Source organism: Dinoponera quadriceps, unplaced genomic scaffold, assembly GCF_001313825.1.
Source record: "Dinoponera quadriceps isolate SergipeBrazil2010 unplaced genomic scaffold, ASM131382v1 scaffold2952, whole genome shotgun sequence".
Lineage (NCBI taxonomy): Eukaryota > Metazoa > Arthropoda > Insecta > Hymenoptera > Formicidae > Dinoponera > Dinoponera quadriceps.
This window is the reverse complement of record NW_014557517.1, coordinates 891,339-897,338: the sequence shown is the minus strand read 5'-3', so window position 1 is coordinate 897,338 and position 6,000 is coordinate 891,339. Positions and strand designations below refer to the sequence as shown.

At 46.3% G+C, this 6,000-nt stretch overlaps 1 protein-coding gene across 1 annotated transcript in view; it reads right to left on the bottom strand.

Moving 5' to 3' along the window:
* Positions 1-6,000, bottom strand: part of LOC106749274 (ankyrin repeat and fibronectin type-III domain-containing protein 1) — a 90,435-nt gene that overhangs the window by 48,714 nt on the left and 35,721 nt on the right. The window lies entirely within an intron of this gene.

Here is a 6,000-nt window from a genome sequence, read left to right as displayed (position 1 = left end):
TATATATATATATATATATATATATATATATATAAATTTCCAATGCACGCGTCATTTTGCAATTTGCCGAACTGACGCGATATAATCTCAGCTGGTGTAAATTAAATCAATGATAATCCGTTGCGTCATGATTAACCCATCACATTGATGATGAAACTAGTTTTTGCCATTAATTCTCGCGTGCTAAAATGTCGAACTAATTGCGCGGCGGCAGTCCCCAGCGCGGGAAATAGAATTATCTTTCGAGCGTGCGCCGGGGACGAAAAAAAGAGAGGAAGTGTCGCTTGAGCTTTTAATCCGCCATTGAAATTTAATACACCGACGAGCGCGTTTTTGTACACGGGAGGAAAAAAGAAACGCGTCTCAGATATACTCGCGTCGGTTATGTATTGTCTTTCTCGCGGGGGATGGCAATTTCGCGACAAGATGTCGCGACACAACGGTTTCATAGTTTTCCGGAAATTCATCTCTCGACTTCGCCTCGGGCACGGCATGTTGTGTAGCGCCGAGCACCAATATCTCAGTGGAAATATCTATTGCGGAAAATTTCCAGGAATTTTCTAATCTACGATACCGCATGTTTTTTTTCTCCTTTCTCCCTTCTTTAATCGCTCCGCGATACTTATGCTTCAATTTCGAGATTGGATGGATATCGTTGAGGAAGGGGTGCGCCTCGCTCGATACAGATGGAGAAAAAGGTGATATTATGTGTTTACACTCTGTGCAATAACTTGGGCAACAACGATGACATATGTCAAAGTGTCGATTCTGGATGAAAGATAGTCGCTACTAAATAAAAGACTCCGTAAGTAATCATTAGAATTTAATAGTGGAAATATTATAAGTAATACACCTCCTTCTCTTCTCGTTCGAAATGTTTGGAAAAAAATAATACTTTATTGGACACGCGCGTCTATCAAGATATGATTTGTGTCGCATTCACGGCGACGGTGCTGGAAATTCGCCTCTCGTGCGACAGATACCTCCTATGTTCGCTGACAAAGAAGCATCGGCGTTTCTCGAGCGAACGAAGACAAACACCGACGTATCTTAACGAAGTCTTTCGGTGCGACTAAAAATACGTTCGTACGAGTGGATCCTCTCCCGTTTCTGCAGCGACACGTCTCGCGGAGAGTTCTTGATTGCAGTAACTCGCTTTGTGCGAACTGCGCTCTTCCCGCCGAGTTCGCCTCATTGTCTCATCTCTTTTGATCACCTCGGACTGCCTCGGACGGGGAAAAACTTCACGACAATTTTCTCCGAGGTATTTCAAAACGCGACGAAACACGAGCGTCCGCGCAATTCGACATTCGTCTCGGTTGTAGTTTGTACGCGCGGAAATCCATCTTACTGGACGTAGAAGCGTCTTGGGGGCAGTGAGCGAAAGTTGCACAGAGAGATTAAATCGCTCCCACGATGGCGACCCGCCCATCGCGGCTTTAAAAAACCCGCTCCACCGAGGTTGCGTTTCTTTTTTCTTCCGAAAGCTCTTGATTTTCCGTCGAATATCGAGCGATAATTCCCAGCGATATCGCAAGTTCTCGATAACGCACCGGAGATATAATTGACGAGACTTATGTCAGAATATGAAACGTGAAATATAAATTCCCCGCGTTAATTTCAATTTTTTATTAAGCGAATGCGACACGAATTATCAATAATATAGAAGAAAAAGATAAATCGATTCTCACCGGTATTCGACGGGATCGTATTGGCGCGGAATATCGCGTTTGTTAAAGCTTTTTATCCGCTTCATTCGACAACCAGAAGTGGCGTGCCGCAGGGCACGGCGAGTTTTACGTGCTGCTTTACAGGAGTACGAAATTAAATCAGTCCGCCTAATGACGAAGTAACGAACGAACGCGAAACTTCACGGAAATTTCGTGCTCTTTTTCTCGTTCTGTTATCCCTCATTGAGCGGGAGGAAAAGAAAAGTAACATTCGTGCTCGGAACGGGACACGGATGACGGAAGAAGGCGGAGGGATCTAATTGATCGCGCGCGTCATCGAAAAACGACGAGGGGAACCGCAGGAAACGCCCAGGTCTCTTTAATTTATGGAACTCGCGGGAACAAATAGGCTTATGACGCCGTGAAATAACGGCGCAAACAAAAGTAATCGCCGACTCTCGAATCCGGCCACTTGCGGAGAAAGAGAGAGAGACGTCAGGGTACGGGGGAGAAGAAAGCTTATGCTATTCTGAAGAGCCGCCTCGTGCACCGTAATATTCCTCGGTTGTTTTCTTGACCTTTCTTTAGTTTCTTATCCCGATTGCTCGCGAGTTTATTTACACTGTGGTAAAGAAAAACTTTCACGCGTAAAAATCGCGTCTCCGTTGAATGATCACCGTTCTCCCTCGGTCCCCGCGATACGCAGGCACCTCGCAATAGATCGCTGAGTTTTTTCTCCTCGTGCTTCAGGCGTGACATGTACGATGCAAGAGTTTGTTCTCGCTTTTTTTTTTGCTTCCCTTTAGTTTCCTGCCCGCACGGTGCAAAAGTCAGGCGTCCGTATCGGGAATATCCGATCACACACACACACACACACACACACGCGCGAGAGAGAGAAGGAACACGAGCCGACAACAACGGGTTCTCTACATAGCGCCGTTGGCACTGAATACTTTTCAATCGACGTGTCGACCGACGCGAGAAAAAGAGAATTTTTCCGAGAACGGAAATCACCGCGATTGAAAATGCCCGCGCTTTTTCCGTCTTCCTTTTTCCCCCCTCCCATATTCCGCTTAAGAGTTTTCCGCAAAATGTATAAGCTTATAAAAGTGTCGGCACTCCATCGCTTACCGGTTCTCCTCGAGAGGAGAATTATTTACGAAGGGAACGCAACTCCGTAAACGTCGATTTATCCGCTCATAGCCGCTAAACTTCTCCGTGGATATTTCTGCAAAGGGAAAGAGAGAGACGTCCTTTCGTTCATTAGAGGAACGGCGAGATTTCCCGCAAAGATCGCACATTATGCCCCAAAAAAGGAAAGGGAGACAGAAACATAGCCGGCGGCTCGTGGTGGAAGTTCAACCCCTTCCACCGTCTCTTTGACCCCTGCGATAACTTCTGGATCAGCGGTCCGACGGTATCAGAATGAAAGCGGTGGCGATCGACTAAATTCGGGGAGATTTTCGCGTCGCAAATGGAAATGGATCTGGGGATATCGACTATATAGCGAGGATATATTATTCGTGGCCGGCCTTAACCGTAGATCCATTGCGAAGATTAACGCGCGCGGCTCTGCATTCGTTCCGCTTTCCCCGCGCGGTGCAGCGCGTGTGATTACCCGAGGGAAGTTGAAACGCTCGCACACGCGAGGGACACTAATTTCCTCGCGTGAGGACGTAAGTGAAAGAAACTTCTCCGCGCGAGATTCACACACGCAAAGTCGGACACACAGGGGCCGCAATTTCCTGAAAATTAGAATCGTCCTGCATGGTACTCGTATATATATACGTACCAGAGCCTGTTTGTGAACTTCTCGCGTCCATTACGTCAGCGGCCGCAGGGTCAAACGTAAATTTAAGAGAGCACCGCAAAGTGGAACAACAGCCGGGAAACGCGCGTCGGGAATGCTTTACACGGGCGCGATAAATTTACCGGTAACGAACCGGCCCCGGCAATGAAACGCGGATTTACGGCCCGCCGTCGGTGTGTATGTATTTTAATGCGATCGATTTCCAAGGCTCGTATCATTTCCCGACGAGAAACCTCCCTCCCGATGTAACATTCCAATCTGGGGACGGTTTGGAAGAAGGACAGTGAAAATGACAATAAAAAGATCCCGTCCGCGTAAAATCACGATCGAGTGCAATCGGTCGTCGTTGATCTGCCGCGTCCGAGATAATTACGCGTCCTCGCGTTTGCAGTTACGAGGATTTTGAAAACGTCCGCCTCGTCAGGCTGAAACAATAATTCCGCGCAAACTGCTCCGTGAAATATTGTCGCAATAATTTTCGTCGCGATATCCAGCGCGAGTCCGATGTTACTCGTATTACGAGCCACTAAATTTCATAATTAGCTCGATGTTGAATTAAATTTATACGTCTCGCGTATCGCGCGCATTTGTCGATCCGTTTGCTCCTCGCCAGCCTGCTCCCCTTCGCCCGATATACATATTGCTCGCGCGCGCGGAGTGCAATCAAGAAGCGAGTTGTTTGTTTTCGCCGGCGCTCAACGCTGAAATATTGAAGGCTGTGGCGGTCCGGCGGTAGAAGGCAAACGAAGAATACGTTGCAAAGTGGAAAATCAATAGCGGCTATTTATACAAGCGGAAAGATTATTGATCGGCGAGCAAGCAGCGGCCGCCACATCCTTTCTCTCTCTCTCTCTCTCTCTCTCATTTATCTTTGATCCTTCGACGGACGTTGGTGGTATCGCCTACTGGCATCGTCGATAGACACCCCCTTATCTGTCACGCGACAACGAGTCCTTTCGACGTTTCGTCTGGACGTTTATTTCGACGAGTCGCTTTAGCGCACTCGCGCCCTTTGGAAATCTCGCATTCATTCGGCTGTATTTTTACACGTGCGGCTGCGCCTACACGAAACGATTTCGCGTCGTTCGGCGGGGACCTAATTAGAACGTTATTAGGTTTCAGCATGCGCTCGCTCGCTCGCTCATATTTATCGCGCGCGGTCTGGAATGTAGCCAATTTCCATAATGCGGGGGGGGGGAGGATCTCCTATTAACGTCGAGTATGTGCGAAAGGTGAGACCTTTCGCAAATAAACGTTTCCGCGCCAATCGAGGCGCGCTATCGCTAATTAGAAAAATATTTACTCGTCCGAGAAATGTCTGGCGCGAACCGGAGACGACGGCGGTATATCAAATGCGCGTGCAGTTATATTTTCCTTTCTGTGCCGAGTCGACGCTACGAGTCGGTCGCAGGCACAAAGCCTGTTCTCTCTCCTTTCGCTCAAGGGAGAGACGTCACTCGCCGGCTTTCAATTATCGATTTTGATATCTTTCGTTCGTCATGAATCTTACTATTGCTATTATGGATCGCGCGACACGTGTCGTCGCCGGCGTCGTCCCGCGCTTTACACACTCGAATTGCGCGGCATCATCGATAATGCCGCTCGATCCGATAATAATCCGAGTCGGAAGAAAACGGGATGCAGCGGAGCGTAGGCACACGAATGTTTTATATTAATTAAGGCCGCATGGAAATAGAGGAGAGAGAGAGAGAGAGAGAGAGAGAGAGAGAGAGACGAGACGTGACCTCTCGACGCAATGAGCGCCTTACTAAACTGCGCACGATTTTCAACTGCGCGAATATCAGACGCCAATTATTGGACATTCGCGGAGACGGGATGGGACAACTGCCGGAGATATTATTTTCATATTTACGTCGACGTCGTTGCTTGACGGAGGAAAGGGAGGGAGCGAGCCCAGGCTGGTAGGAATTTAAAACGGGGAAAGGCTCTGCGCGATTTTCCCAATTTGCATCTAAGCCCTATACGGAAATGTTGTGCATTTGTACAAATTAAAGCTAGATTTGTAAATTTGCCTATCTTGGCATGCCTATGCAGAGAAAAAAAGGTTCCTGTTGATTTTGTATTTTCATTTGACTAAAATTTGCTTTATAGAAACAATATATACTTGTACGAAATATCATCTGTTTGAGTAAAAATTTTATTGTCTTATTCAAGAAAACTCGATTATTTAGCAAAAAGAACGCTATTATTTGAAATAATATCTTTTAACCAAATAAAATATTATTTGGTTACAATAAATATATAAAATGGAACAAATAATTTCCTTATAAGAAAATTATCTTCCGTTTCACACACAAATTTTTTATTCAAGAGGAAGGTACATGCTCGTTGAAAAGTTTAACAATCATACTTATTAATCGGAACATTAGCTTCTCCGGAGCGTGCCAATGATGAGATTTGTTTGGATGCAATAAAATTAATTAAATCTGAAGTCTTTTTCTCAGTGTGAAAAGGATTTGGTACTAAAATTTGGCGAGTATCTGCCGACTAATTATTTGA